Here is a 16,807-nt window from a genome sequence, read left to right as displayed (position 1 = left end):
TTTGGAAGAGCTACTTTATGCTGTAGTACTTTAACCAGAGCTTCTGTTGACAACAGGTTTTTTTCCAGAAAAATTGTCGGAATTAAGCAAAACTTTGGAAATATTTTCCTGGAGACTGACTGTCGTTTTTTTTTTAATTCCACATACATCATCCTGCTGCCCTAAATTCCCACCAGATCAGCAAATGTGAATTAATCCGCAACTGAAAATACTCCCCAATATTGCTTCCTGTTTGCTAGAAATGACAGTGTCCCGCTGTTTAATTATTGTGCTTTTCTAAAGAATGTGACAAACTTTCAGGGTCTGTTTTTTAAGGGTTTACGTCCTCGGAGAGAGGGAGAAGTCAGAGAGAGATAGATTACCACATTGTTGGTTTTGGGTCTTTACGCAGGATTTTGTCCGTTTAAGCTGATAATCATCTGATGTTTATCGGATTCCTGCCCTGAAGGGATCCAAAAGTAAACAAATAGAAGAAAACTTAAATGCTTGATACTTTCACACAGAATCTCACTCGTATCTTGTACACCGTATATTGTTTTTTAAACTTTAAATTATTAACGTTTTCAGTGATTTACAGACATACATTGACTTTACATATAAATGAACTATTGCAATTATTACAATTTTCTGCTTTTACTTGTTTGTATAGTGATTGAAATAGTATTTTTTTTGCAGCCATGAAATGTTGTATCATAATATTGTGAATGGTTCACATCAAAGATTTGATATAGGGCCACTAGGGGCTGGCTCCAAAAAACCTCTGGCTCCAATAGACTCCCATTCAGAAAGCATCAACTTCTCTCATGAAATGGAAAGTCAATGGTTTGATTGACCTGCTCTGGGTGCAGTCAGGTTTCCGGTATAAGTGGGCGGGGCATAGTGTCCCGGGTTCTCAAGTCAGATCCGCCGCTCGCTCCTCCTCCGTTCGTCCAAATATGATCACTTCTGGCTCGAAAAAAACAAGATGACGACGGCCAAAATGCCAGACTTGGGGCTTCAAAACAGCAGCTCGCAAAACGTTGGTTTCGTAAAATAACAATGGGATAAAGTGATATGATATTGTAAGGAGAACCAGGGAATAAATTGGTGTCGTTTTTTTCATGGCGGCAGCAATATGTCACTCTTGTAAGGACAGTTCAAAAGGTTAAAAAAAAAATGGCCTCCACCCGAACAGAAGGGGATCCCGGATGCTGTCTGAGAACATGGACTCTGCACTGAAGAAATGACACGGCGGCACGGTAGGAAATGTTGCAGCACCCCCTACTCCTGTTGCCGACTCCACTCTCCAAAACAGGACTGGTACACCTTCTTTTATTACCACCATCATTTCCTACCACAGATTCACTGCAGCACGCTCGTTATCACACCCCGCTGCTGCTAATTATAATAATTTGATTAGAGTTCCTCTGCAACATCCCTTACTATCTGCAAATAATAGCAATCTGGCAAACTTTGGTCTTTTAAATATAAGATCCCTCAATAATAAGTCTTTTTTATGCCATGATTTCATTACCTAAAACAAACTGGACTTTTTTATTATCACAGAGACATGGTTATCTGAGGGAGACTGTAGTCCTCTTATAGAGGCAACCCCCCCTGATTTTACACACCTTCATCAACCCCGGCCGTCAGGCAGGTGGGGGGGGGTTTGCTGTTATTCACAGAAAATATTTTAAATGCACTCCCATCTTACATAGTAACTTTACATCTTTTGAACATCTTGGTTTTATGTTCAACTCGAAAGCACCTGTCATCATTTTAATAATCTACAGACCGCCAAAGCCGAACAGTATTTTTATCCACGAGTTTGCCGAACTTTTACCTTATTTTATGTCACAGTATGACAAAATTCTTATTCCAGGTGATTTTAACATGCATGTCTGCTGCCTGTCTCAGACTCTTGTCAAAGATTTTATGGATACTTTGGAATCTTTTTTTTAACTCCATGTCTGCTAGAAAATTTTCAGAGCGTTTTGCTGCTGCTTCTTTAACTGCTTTTAATCCACATTCTGATACAGAGGAGCTGGTCTCCCTTTTTAATCACACCTGTCAAGACTGTCCAGGACTCTGTTGTCCCCTACGAGGTCAAAAAGTCAAATAGAACACCACAGCTCTGGCTAAATGAATCCACCTAAGAACTCAAGAGAGACTGTAGGAGAAAGGAAAGAAAATGGGAAAAAAAAAAACTGGCCTACATGTATTTTATGAGATCTGGAAAGATGCAACGAAAAATTATCAAAAGGCAGTTAAAGAAGCAAGAGCTTCCTTCTTCTCCAGTTTAATCTTAGATAATCACTCGAACCCCAGAGTTTTATTCAAGGTCATAGACTCGGTCATAAACCCCTCCCCCTGTCATTTTACTGATGCCTCACAAGAGATGTGTGAGAAGTTTTTAAATGATTTTATTAATAAGGTAAAGGAAATAAGACAACAAATTACCCCCCCCCAACCTGTGTTTTACATGCCAGTAGGGACATTCAAAGCTATTTTAGTAATTTTGAACCTGTATCGCTGTCCTTCTTATCCCAAATCATATCTCACATGAAATCAACCACATGCAGCCTTGATTTTATTCCCACTAAATTTCTCAGAGGTTATTGGCACTGTAGGGCCCAGTATTTTATTGATTATAAATAGCTCCTTAGCAAATGGCAGCTACCCATTGATTTTTAAACATGCTATTGTCCAACCCCTTTTAAAGAAACCCAAGCTTGATCCTTCTGTTTTTTCCAATTTTAGGCCAATTTCTAAACTTCCATTTTTATCAAAGGTTTTAGAAAAAGTGGTTTCAACACAACTCTTAGCTTTTATGAATCATAACAACATCTTTGAAACATTTCAGTCTGGTTTTAGAGCACTACATAGCACAGAAACTGCCCTCCTCAAGGTAACTAATGACCTCCTTTTAGCAGCAGACGGGGGAGAGTGCAGTTTTAATTCTTTTAGACCTAAGAGCAGCTTTTGACATCGTAGATCACACCATCTTAATCGATCGCCTCAGAACCTGGGTTGGCATCAAGGACGCTGCACTTAGCTGGTTTTATTCTTACCTTTTAGAAAGAACCTACTCGGTCACCATAGGTAATTACTCGTCTTCCACGACACACATTACCTGTGGTGTACCACAAGGTTCAATTTTAGGTTCAATTTTATTTTCTATCTACATGCTTCCACTCGGCCAAATCCTCCAACGACCCGATGTATCTTTTCATTGCTATGCAGACGACACACAGATATACCTTCCGCTGAGACCTGGTGACCCAAAGAGCCTGGATGCTGTCTTAGATTGTCTCTCTGACATTAACTGTTGGATGGCTCAAAACTTTCTTCAGTTCAACAACTCAAAATCAGAAGTCATATTGTTCAATTCCCCAAACAATAACACCAGTCTCATTAAGAGTCAACTTGGTCCTCTGTCTGATTATTTAAAACCTGTTGCCAGAAACTTGGGAGTAATGTTTGACTCTGTCTTGAAGCTTTGAAACACAGATAAAAAAAAAATGGTTCAGTCCTGCTTCCTTCAATTAAGAACCATCTCCAGAATCAAACCCATACTGTCACACTCTGACCTGGAAAAAGTCATTCATGCACTCATTTTCTTTCGACTCGACTACTGCAACTCCCTCCTTTCTGGCATAAACCAAAAATTGATCTCCCGCCTCCAACTAGTCCAGAATGCAGCAGCTCGGCTTCTTACTGGTTTTAACAGACGGCATCACATTACTCCAGTTCTGGCCTCTCTCCACCGGCTCCCGGTTGGTTTTAGAATTGATTTTAAGATTTTGCTGATCACTTTTAAGGCCCGCCTCGGTCTGGCCCCGAGCTACATTATTGAAATGTTAGCCCCATATGAGCCAACTCGCAGCCTTAGATCCTCCGCTGGGGCCCTTCTGGCCGTTCCAAAGTCGAGACTTAAATCAAAGGGTGACCGTGCTTTTGCCATTAGGGCCCCTCGACTTTGGAACGACCTCCCTGAGCAGGTAAGGCTTGCAGAATCATTAGCTTATTTTAAATCACTTCTTAAAACACATTTTTATAGAATTGCTTTTAAGTGACGTCGTCCTTTTATGCAGTTCTTTTGTTCCCCTGTTTTTGTTTGTTTATTTTATTCATTTATTTATTTGTTTGTTTTCTATTCCATTTGCTCGTTTTGGTTATTTGTTTGGTTTTGTTGTATTCATTACCTTTATGGTATGGTCTGTTTTGCCTCCTGTTTTCTTAAATGTTTACCGGTATTGACGTAATGTGTGACTATGCTTTGCTTCTCTGTAGAGCACTTTGTAAACTCTGTTTTTAAAGGTGCTATATAAATAAAGTTATTATTATTATTATTATTATTATTATCCACCACGTCTCTCTTTCATGTCACCACTCAAGCCCTCAGCTTCACACTGGGTGTCCGATTCTGAGGAGGTTTGAGTCTTGTCTTTTGTCTTCCTCCCGTCACCTTCGTCTTTGTCCTCCACGTCTGACAGGATGACACCAAAGTCTTGTTTCATCCCTGCTCGTCAAGCTTCACGCAGGTAGGGAAACATGCGGTGAGTGACACGTTACTGCTGATGAACTGAGGGAGTCGGTATTATACACATGGTGTCTTGTCCAGAGGCAGAAACGGGGCTCAGTCGAGACGGAGAGATCAAGATGGGTCATCATTAGCAAGAAAAACACTTCAAAACCCCAGAAAATAGAATACTGCTCTTCTTTGAATCCTGAATTTTCTATAAATCATTCAAAAGCACTAGCCAGAATCTCATATATCTCGTTCTCCTTGGCGATGAGCTGTAACTGCAGCTGTGTTTTTGGACTTCACTTCCCAGAGTTCCAAGCAGCATCACCTATGTGACGTTTCTGTTTCTGTTTACATTTGCACTTCTTTCTGAAGCTACTTCATCTGAAGTCACTGATCTTCTGTTGGATAGTTCGGCCATAGTGACCATCAGATTACTTTATTGTTATAACAAAAGTGGATTTGAATTTGAAACTTTACTTTTTATTTAGTTTTTGTTTAATCATGAAAAATAGGACGTTGGGTTTCTATTATCAGGTCTGTAGATTCTTTCTCTTATTTTTATGTGTTTGTAGTTTACTTTAATTTGACTATACTTTACTTTATTTTTCTCTTTTGCATCTCGTACTTTTACATTTTCAGTTTCACCGCATATGTAAAGGAGGCTGAATTTCCAATACAAATGAACAAGTTGACTTGTCCTAAATTTAACTTTTAAAGTGGGATACTTTGCAGTAGCTCCACATGTGCTTCAGTCGCTCTGAAAATGCCAGCGGAGCTCCTTGACTGGTTTATTTCTCGGCCAGACAGTCAGAGCGGTTCGTGACTCCAGGATGAAAGGTCAGACGGTACCACTGACTGTAAATGGACCGGACTGATAAAAGAAACGCATAAAAGCTTAAGTTTGAACTGAAGTCAATTGAACTGAAAAAGGCCCTGACTGCTACTCCTGATCCGACTGCGCACTGGAGAGGAAAATCACCTCAGCAGTTAATTACATGGTCAAACATTAGCACCAATCTTTAAACAGCCCACTAAGTTTGAGATAGCAGATATCGTCTAGTAATACACATTAATTAACTGCCCCTCACACTTTAATGCAATTTAAAGGTAATGGATGCCCTCGGGTGAAATTCCTCTGCTTTAACAAAGGCATATAAATTAACTTTAATATATAAATTCCTTTTGATTTTTTTTTCTTTATCGTAAATCTCACAGGGGGATTAGATTACACCGGTACGTTGGGTCGTAAGGAATTATTACAGGAGATGTTGAATGTTATCAAGAGGGGCAGTTTCAATATTTAATTCATGCTGCTTCTTTTCAGGTGGTAATGGGTTTGAGTGAAATATCTCTTTAATTCCACTGAAAGCTGGGTTTGCGGGGCTTGTTAGGGAGGCTGAATAAATGGCCGCTATTAATCTTCTGACAGGGACGATGAGGAAGACGCCGCTCGGGCCTAAACTCTGGAGGTATTAATTAGTATTTAATTATAATCCCTGGTCATAAATATCAATAAAAGCTCTCAATATTTTCACTTGGGAACTGAGACATGCTGACATCTAAGAGAGCTTTCACGGTATTTCAGCTGACCTGGAAATGTTGAAAAGACAGAACCAAACTGAACTGATTACAATAATGTGACCAAACATGTTACAACCCAACAAACTGATAAAGCTTTTCTGATCGGCTGCGTGGAAGATAAACAGCTTTTACTACCTCGGTAAATGCTGGTAGTAGATAAATATTTATCCATAGTCTAAATATTGCACCCATTCTTGATTTTTTTTTTTTTTAGCTAACTTAATTCATCCATTTTTTTTTTGCTATTTAACGTAATGATCCTAAATCTAGCCAACTTTTCCCACTGCTACTCCATTATTTTTATCTAACCATTTACTTTTACATTTACTCGTGTCCAATACATTTCACCGTTTCACCCAATTAGCCTTCATTTCTGCCTAACTTTTCATTTTTAGCGTTTAACGTTAATTTAGCGAAATATTTCAATAATTAATCCGTAAAAGAATTTAATCATAACTTTCATCTACTCTAACCATTCATCTATGTCTTTTAGCCAACTATTTCAACCGTTCAATATCACTTTCAGCTAGCAAACACCCTCGAGCTATATCAGCCATTTTAACCATGTATTGATTCATTTTAACTCAGCATTTCAAAAGGGTTTTTGGGCTCTTTCACATCGAACCATCACTTTTATCCACACAATAATCAATTGCTTTTCGCTAGCATTTATCCTTTACTGTTAGCTGCTTCACCTGATTATATTTTGATATTGTAACCACTTACCAACTACCTTTTACCATTTATCCATTTCGCTATTCAATCATTATTTATTGCAGTTCTGGCTATTTAAACCGTTTTATTTATCACTTTTAACTTTCATAACCATTTAGCGGCTGTGACCATTTATCCGTTACTTAGCCAACCTTTTCAGCCTTTTTTTTTTTTTTTTTTTTAATGACCCATTATGTAGCTAATTAGACCTCTGCTTGCTTGCTAAATAGATTACTCACATTCTCAATTGGAAGAAAGGTTGAGTGTTGACTCCATATGTAAACGAGGATGTGAAGGAGCCTTCATGTTGTTTCAGTAAAGGACATGTAAATGTTAATGAAAACACTCAACTAATACAATATAACATTTAATACATGATTAATACCCTTACACTCAGGTATGGGGACATTATGTGAGAATAATTTATGGCTGTTTATACAACAAATATTTATTTGTTAATCAGTGAATCCTTTTAACATAAATCATGTCATAATATCATATGTTTGCATACAGAGGAAGTACACATTGTTTGAGTGATACAGTACATTAATTGAACACAGTTAATGTCCTAATATCTGTCAAGTACATTACAATGCAAATTTGCAATAAACTGCTCATAAATGCCAAAAACTGAAGGTTAAAATGATGTTCATGCCTCCCTGCAAAAACTCAAGCTGATTATAATAACTTGACCACACTTGGGTGTTAACAAGGCGTTTCTTCTGCCTCATCACTGTCCAGATTTTTGATTTAAATCACTGTCATTCACATATGAAAAAGGCTCCCAGTGAAGAGATGATACTTCACACTGAGGATAAAGAGCCTCGCTGTCGGCAGCACTGGCAATCAACAGGCCCGCTCTGTTGCTAGGAGACAGGAGAGGATATTTTCAATCGGTCCAGCTAGACTCTGGTTGGTCGGTCATCATCACTGACCACTGGTGTATCTGACCATCAAGTTTCTTCTGGAGATGAACCACTTTTGAATCAAGCAAATGTTATAAATGGAACAAAACAGCTGTTGGGCTGTGAATGGTCATCAAAGTCAAAGTTACAGAGTGCACAAATATGAATATTAGTAAAATAGAAATCAGCTAAATAATTGGATAAATGAAGTTGCGACTCTCTTGCTGTGCGTCATTAAGTAATTAATTAAGTAGTAATTCATTTTTGTTGTGAAGAGTTGGCCTTTCAGGAAACATCTAATTGCTACTGGCTGTTTTTCGTTTGCCGTGACATTTATGAAAACTTTATGGACAGCAATCGCTCCAGCTTGTGACATTTCGGATTCCCTTTAAAGCTGTGACTATGACGGCTTTCTTGCTTTTACGAGGCCACGGAATTCCAAATGAAAACGACCATCAGTTCCCATAGTCTCGTCGGCACAGATGAGAGAGGGCGCGGAGAAAGGAGACCGACGGTGTTTTGATCCTGCGAGAAAAGGTCATAAATATGATGCATCTTGAGGAAAAGACGAAAGGTCTCGTTGGGTTTGAAAATGAAATCTTTTCACAGCTTGTTGAGCTCTGCAGGTAATTGAAATGAAGAAGTAATGAACGGATGCTCCAGCTACAGAAAATTGTGATACTGTTTGGCGTCTCGTCTGAGTTGGATGTGTGAAAGACATCAGTTCCACGGCTCTGGCTCCGGTTTGAAGAGAATTTATTGGCACTGCTAACGAGGATGATTACATTCCAACAAGATGATCAAACATTTCTCAACTGCAGAGGATGAAAAGCCTCCAAACACATGAAGTGTTGCTTTGTGTGTTGTAGGAAAACCACCGCACAGATTGATATTGTAACACTAAATCTAAACCGCAATATGAAAGGTTTTTATTAACTGAGATTAAGCGAGCAGTAAACAACATGTCAAACACTGCTGTATGAAATCTTCTTCACCAGTTCTGGATCATATTTCCCATCATTTTCAGTCTAAGGGACTATTAGGGGGTTGTCCCTTTGTCACCGATCCTGTTTGTAGTTTGCAAGAGGATTTCTAGGCACAGCTGGAGGGGGAGGTTGCTTCTCTGTAATTTGCAGATGACGTGGTTCTGTTGGCTTCATCAGACCGTGACTTTCAGCAGGTGGTTTACAGCTGAATGTGAAGCAGCTAAGATGAGAGTTCTTGCCTGAAGTGAAGGAGTTTAACTTCATTTAGGGTCTTGATGACAAGTGAGTTTACGGTGGAGGTTGCCTCCTTTCATTGGAGGTTTCCGGGACATGTCTAGCTGGTAGGAGTGTTGTCTTGTGCAAAAATTACGCAGTGATCTCAGTCGCTTTTTGAAATGTCAGCTGATGCGTTTGCTTGAATTTAAGACCTCGTTGGTTCCTGGATATTTGTCCCTGGTACTAAAAGTTCTGTGGACTTTTGGTGGAACCAGAGCTTCAAGACTGGGCTACTAGCTGTAGGCAGTTAGCTGTAGCCGTTCTGAAGCTCCGGTCTGGTCTTTTGGCCGTCGCCATCTTGTTTTTTTGGAGCCAGAAGTGACCGTGTTTGGACGAGCTGGGGAGGAGCGAGGATCTGACTGAGTAACCAGAGGACACTATGCCCCGCCCATCTATACTCAAAACCTGACTGCGCCCTAGGCATGTCAATCAAACTAGTGCCTTTGTATTTCTTGAGAAGTTGATGCTTTTTGAATGGGAGCCTATTGGCGCCAGCCCCTAGTGTCCATCAGTGGTATTGCACTTTAAAGTACTTCCCTTCTTAGATCCCAAAACTTTGTCCATTTTTGCATGCACGTTCATATTTAAAGGACAGACACGAATCTTCTGATCCAACCCTCCCCTGGAAAGTGATGACTTATCCCTATAACTAACACTGTTCCTCTAAGACATAAAAACGTGGATGTGATATAAACTTCATCAAATATATTTCATGTAGCATGACGGACAGATACGTCTGCTGTCAATCGGGGCAGAGTGAATCACAGAAAATGGCTGCCAAGCACCTCCCATGTGAGGATTTACTAACTGAATGTGTGCTTGTGTTGAGATTGTGTTTTTCCCACCGCCAGACTCTCCATCTAATGACTTAAGTTGGTGTGACAGTCATGGTGCATTAAGTCAATGGGATACGCCGTGTGGATTAGAAATAGACCGCTGAAAACATCTCGGGACAGAAAACGGATGATGATTAAACTGCTGTTAATCTACAAAAACAAAACAAAACAAAAAAAAAACGGAATCACGTTTCCAACCTGAAAATAACGCCGTCGTCAACTGGTTCGACTGCACGAACAGCGTCGGAGAACAACTTTTACCCACCGACCGCTGTAACCTGACATCGGACCTGCAGCGAGGGGCTGCTTGTGTGTTGCGGGGGCAGGTGGACGGTTCTCCCTGCAGTCGACCCGCTGTGGCTTTATCTGCATACCGGATCAGATTATCATTACATTATGTATTCCAAGGACGGGCCCGAGCGTGACGGATGATTGGTGCAGTCTAGTAATCTTCACCAACGTGCTTCGTCCGGCCTCGTATTTCTGCCTCGAAAGCGAGCAGCGCTGATCTACGTACGGCTGCCCTGCTCCGGGGATCGGACTCTCGCTGCACCGCTCCGAGATGCCTTCAGTTAACAGAATCTAAGATATCCTGCAGCGTTTTAAATGAAACCTCAGTGTCAAGGCCGCCGTACACGTTTGTTGTTTTGTGGAACCAGTAGGTAAAGGTTGTGGCCGGATGTCTGTGCGTAAAATCAGTTTTTCCAGAATTAGGTTCCATCCACTTCGATTTTCCAAGATTTGTCTTTTTCTGTCGTGTTTTTCTAGGTGGTTTGAGGTGTGACATCTCTGACATTTATCTGTCAGGACAGATGTTCTATCCTCAATTAAAATACTGTAATCACAACTCGCTGAATTTTTCCAGCTCTTTGTTTTGTTACAAATGCCAGATGTGTATCAGTGATAGAAGTTACTCGGTCAAATAAAAATACAGATTTTCAGACCAAAATACTTTATTTTTGTAGATGACAACATTAAAGATCCCCTCCAGACATGCTCTAAGATGTAAAATAGATCAAATTTGGGATTTTCCACACAAAAATTTTAATCCTTAACATAAAATCAAGTCTTCTCACTGAATAGAAACTCCAGAATCTATCACAATTCAAATAATATTTCATTTTTAAAAGATGAGATGGGGGGGGAAAGGGTCTTTTAAAACTGTTCTATTAGAAAGGGTCACCTCCAACAATCCTTTCTTATATCACTGATACTTCAGTCTTTTCACACTCTGAGATCTGATACCATGAGACAAACCATTTCTGCAGTTCCCATCACACACAGACAGTAAAGAGTCGATGGCTTTACTAATGTGGCAGCAGGAGTGGAATAACAGGCCGGTCCACACAGGACATGTGTGATTAAGGGTGATAAGATTTATCTGCGGTGCCAGGGACACAGATGGGGTTACAGAAATAAGCTGCCGGCTGGTTACAGGATATGTTCGGACCGACATAGAAACCAGTTCGGTGTGTTGTGAGGCACAAATAAATCGCCTGAAGTAGTAATAATATTATTGACGGTAAAGTGCACATAGATACAACGTGAAATCTGCGTGGCTGTGAGGAGGTGTGTGACTGACAGACGGACGCTGGCGAGATTTGTTCCAAGTTTAGAATGTGAATCATACGATCAGTGGACAGGACTTAAAACAATGAGCTGTTCTTTAAACGTGGCTTATAAACTAATTCACAGGCTAACATGCAGGAGAGATATCGTCATCGGCGTAACCGCAGCATTGTTTGGGGTGGGGGGGTTGTGTCCCCCCCCCCCAATACTGAGAAAATACCAAACTGTCTGAGTGTCTACTGGTGATCTCCGAGGATCTCGAAGTGCTGACAGAGTTATGGAAAGGATTCCTACAATCTTAGACCTTTCGGTTTGGTCAGAAAACAGCTGTAATATCGTTCTGCTTGAAGCCACCAGACTCAATTCATAAAAACAGTGATTTTAACGTGTAGAACAGTGGAGCTGAGTCTGGTGGCTTTGAAAAGAGCAATATGGGACTATGGGTATGTAAGCTAACATCCATAATACAGACATATTGGTATCTGTCAGTAATATTTAGTATGACGTTTTCATTACTTTTTTATGACATTTTGGACGACACACTACAAGGATGACGTTTTTATGATATTTTGGACAACATGTCAGGAGCCCTGTCTGTCCCCGAGTGTCTTCCCTTTGTTTCCTCCGATCTCCTTTCTTCTCATTTCTGTCATTCCCCGTGTTGGTTTTCATGTGCCCTTGTGTGTTTTGTTTTTGGTCAGTATCTGATGGGTGTGGCCTCTCCTCTTCCCTGCTCCAGGCACCTCCCTCTTCCACTCCTCCGGCCGGCTGGCACAGCTGCACTCCACTGATCACCGCCTGACAGCATTTCAACACCGGTCCTGCACTTCGCCTTCGTCAGCTGGTTCCGTCAGCTCACCCGGCGCGACGCTACCGCAGCTCGCTGCAAGTTTTGACTCCCGTTGTCCCTCGTCTGGTTCTGACCCCTGTCTGTTCTCTGTCATGGCTCAATTTACCTGCGAGCGGGCCAGCTGTCCACCTGTCCACCTGTCCTGTCTTCCTGCCAAGAAAAACTCACCAGAAGTCCTGCGTCCATCCTCGAGGATCACCATGCGACAATCACCTGAAGTCCTGCGTTGGTCAAGGAGAACACCAGTCGACACTCACCTGAGATCCCGCCTCGGTTTATCCGGAACCCCTTTGCCTCCAGACGCCTCCCCTCTCGGCAAACGCACACGCCTGCAGCCTCTCCCCTCTCCATTACCGAGACTCGAGTTTCTTGCAACGTGCCGGCACGCTTTCCCTCTCACCTGCTCCTCTGGAAAACTCTGGAGTCCACCTGTCTGCTGCCGGCACCGCTCACACTCCTGGACAATCGTCTGCCGGACTCAGCACACACATACACACACACACACATCCCTGGACTCAGACACTCTGAGCAGCTCATTCGCGCCTACGCTCAAGCCTGGACTCCCATCACTGACTACGTAACCCGGACTCTGCCTGCACACACACACACACACACACACACACACAACTCATATGAAGTATGTAAACTCAGTATGAATATTTCATCACATTTTGGACGACATGGATAGTATGACTTTTTTTTTTTTTTCATATTTTTGACATGCTATCATGACTTTTTCATCATGTTTTGGACGACATAATATAGTGTGACTTTTTTGTCACATTTTGGACGAAATGCTATAGTATGAATTTTGTATCATACTTCGGACGACATGACATTACTTTTTTTTCATAATTTGAAAGACATGCTATAGTATGAAATTCTTATGATATTTTTTGACGACATACTTTAGTATGAATTTTTCATCATATTTTGGACGACATGCTATAGTATGACTTTTTTTTTCATAATTTGAAAGACATGCTATGGTATGAAGTTCTCATGACATTTTTAACGACATACTTTCGTATGACTTTTTCATCACATTTTGGACGACATGCTATAGTATGAATTTTTTTTCACATTTTGGACAACATTAAAGTATAACTTTTTTGTGCTATTTCTGACGACATGGTATAAGTATGACTTCCGTTCAAGTTCTAGCAGGCAACACAATGGTGCAGTTGTCAGTGTTGTCATATCACATTCTAAAGGTCCCAGGTTTGATACCAGTTTCTATGTGGAATTTGCATGTTCTTATAGTATGACGTTTTTATGATATTTCAGACAAAATGCTAGACTATGACTATTTTTTTCACATTTTGGATGACAAGTTCAACTGCTGTTGACATGGAACCCTTCTCCATTTCGGCCTTCAAAGTTCTCGTTTGAATATTTGCTACTACCACCAAAATTTGCATGGTTAGGGTTAGGGACTGTTTTTCACATTTTGGACGACATGCTATAGTACGACTTTTTTAATCATATTTTTGATGATATTTTCATGTCGTCCGAAATATGTTAAAAAAGTCATACTATAGCACGTTGTCCGAAATATGACATAAAACTCGTACTATAGCATGTCGTTCAAAATATGATTAAAAAAAAAGTCGTACTATAGCATGTCGTTCAAAATATGACATAAAAGTCATACTATAGCAAGTTGTCCGAAATATGATTAAAAAAAAGTCACTTTGGACTACATAATATAATATGACTTTTTTGCGCTATTTCTGACAACATGCTATAAGTATGACTTTTGTTCAGATTATGGTAGCAGACAGAGGTGCAGCCGTCAGCGTTGTGGGCTCACATTCTGAAATTAAAGGGTTCAGTTCCCGCCTGCAACAAAACTAATAAACAAGAAGTAAAGGTTGATGTCCATAATATGGATGACTAACTTATGCATGTTGTCCATCATGTAAAACATTACATTCAAGCAAGAACATAATCCTCCACATTAAGTTCCAGACCCCCTATCGAACCCAGAAGCTCCTGATTGTGAACGCTGGCTTGGAACTTCACCATTGTGCTCCCTTTAGTGCATGCTCTTCTGACTTATATGACTTATATAACTTTTCAACATGTTATGGAAGAGCGATCAACGGTGCAGTGGTTGCCGTTGTTGCCTCCCAGTCAGAAGGTTCCAGGTTTGAGACTCGCCCTGGAAAGGATGACATTAACAGCTGAGATGAAAAGCCATGTCAAGGGCAAGAATTGAACCTGCAACCTTCTGACTGGGAGGCAACAACACTAACCACTGCACCAGTGTTTTCTTCAAGAAAATGTTTAAAAGTCATATAAGTAATATAAGTCAGGCAAACATGCAATAAAGGCAGCACATCTTTGCAGTTGCCAGCGTTGTCATCTCACAACCAGGAAGTACTCGGTTCGATCAGGGGCTTGGAACTCTGTCTGCGGAGGATTGCATGTTCTTGCTTGGAGTGTGACTTTGTCACATTTACGACGACATGATGTTTGTTTTACATCATGGACTATATGCATGATAACAGGCAGAAGTTAGTCGTCCATATTTTGGACGACATTTTAATTTACTTATTACTTATGCAGGAACATGCAAATTCCACATAGAAAGTCCCAGGCGGGGATCGAACCACGGACCTTTACACTGAGACGACAACGCTGACAACTGCACTATTGTGTTGCCTGACATAACTTGGAAAGGAAGTCATAAATATCGCATGTCGTTCTAAATCGCAAAAAAAAGTCATATATAGCAAGTCGTACAAAATATGTAAAAAAAAGTCATACTATAGCATGTCGTCCAAAATATGACATAATAGTCATACTATAGCAAGTCGTCCAAAATATGTTAAAAAAGTCATACTATAGCAAGTCGTCCAAAATATGTTAAAAAAGTCATACTATAGCAAGTTGTCCGAAATATGACATAATAGTCATACTATAGCAAGTCGTCCAAAATATGTTAAAAAAGTCATACTTTAGCATGTCGTCTGAAATATGTTAAAAAAGTCATACTATAGCACGTCGTCCAACATATGACATAATAGTCATACTATAGCAAGTCGTCCAAAATATGTTAAAAAAAAGTCATACTATAGCAAGTTGTCCGAAATATGACATAATAGTCATACTATAGCATGTCGTCCAAAATATGTAAAAAAAAGTCATACTATAGCACGTCGTCCAAAATATGACATAATAGTCATACTATAGCATGTCGTCCGAAATATGTTAAAAAAGTCATACTATAGCACGTCGTCCAACATATGACATAATAGTCATACTATAGCAAGTCGTCCAAAATATGTTAAAAAAGTCATACTATAGCATGTCGTCCAAAATATGACATAATAGTCATACTATAGCAAGTCGTCCAAAATATGTTAAAAAAGTCATACTATAGCAAGTCGTCCAAAATATGTTAAAAAAGTCATACTATAGCACGTCGTCCAACATATGACATAATAGTCATGCTATAGCAAGTCGTCCAAAATATGCTAAAAAAGTCATACTATAGCAAGTTGTCCGAAATATGACATAATAGTCATACTATAGCATGTCGTCCAAAATATGTAAAAAAAAGTCATACTATAGCAAGTCGTCCAAAATATGTTAAAATAGTCATACTATAGCAAGTCGTCCAAAATATGTTAAAAAAGTCATACTATAGCATGTCGTCCGAAATATGTTAAAAAAAGTCATACTATAGCATGTCGTCCGAAATATGTTAAAATAGTCATACTATAGCAAGTCGTCCAAAATATGTTAAAAAAGTCATACTATAGCATGTCGTCCGAAATATGTTAAAAAAGTCATACTATAGCATGTCGTCCAAAATATGACATAATAGTCATACTATAGCAAATCGTCCAAAATATGTTAAAAAAGTCATACTATAGCATGTCGTCCAAAATATGTTAAAAATAGTCATACTATAGCAAGTCGTCCAAAATATGTTAAAAAAGTCATACTTTAGCATGTCGTCTGAAATATGTTAAAAAAGTCATACTATAGCACGTCGTCCAACATATGACATAATAGTCATACTATAGCAAGTCGTCCAAAATATGTTAAAAAAAAGTCATACTATAGCAAGTTGTCCGAAATATGACATAATAGTCATACTATAGCATGTCGTCCAAAATATGTAAAAAAAAGTCATACTATAGCACGTCGTCCAAAATATGACATAATAGTCATACTATAGCATGTCGTCCGAAATATGTTAAAAAAGTCATACTATAGCACGTCGTCCAACATATGACATAATAGTCATACTATAGCAAGTCGTCCAAAATATGTTAAAAAAGTCATACTATAGCATGTCGTCCGAAATATGTTAAAAAAAGTCATACTATAGCATGTCGTCCGAAATATGTTAAAATAGTCATACTATAGCAAGTCGTCCAAAATATGTTAAAAAAGTCATACTATAGCATGTCGTCCGAAATATGTTAAAAAAGTCATACTATAGCATGTCGTCCAAAATATGACATAATAGTCATACTATAGCAAATCGTCCAAAATATGTTAAAAAAGTCATACTATAGCATGTCGTCCAAAATATGTTAAAAATAGTCATACTATAGCAAGTC

General features: G+C 39.5%; 1 long non-coding RNA gene across 1 annotated transcript in view; it reads left to right on the top strand.

Moving 5' to 3' along the window:
* LOC138207922 (uncharacterized) overlaps positions 1–13,069 on the top strand; it is a 36,309-nt gene extending 23,240 nt beyond the window's left edge. The window contains exon 3 of the long non-coding RNA XR_011179050.1: positions 12,117–13,069. This is a non-coding gene — a long non-coding RNA (uncharacterized lncRNA). The remainder of the gene's footprint in view (positions 1–12,116) is intronic.
* The last annotated feature ends 3,738 nt before the right edge of the window (positions 13,070–16,807 follow it).

The sequence above is a fragment of the Embiotoca jacksoni genome, unplaced genomic scaffold (assembly GCF_022577435.1).
Source record: "Embiotoca jacksoni isolate LCO1_2020_lvr unplaced genomic scaffold, fEmbJac1.0.p SCAF_10, whole genome shotgun sequence".
In the NCBI taxonomy this organism is placed as follows: Eukaryota; Metazoa; Chordata; class Actinopteri; family Embiotocidae; genus Embiotoca; species Embiotoca jacksoni.
Note: the sequence above shows the minus strand (reverse complement) of the source record. Positions and strands in the feature narration are given on the sequence as shown.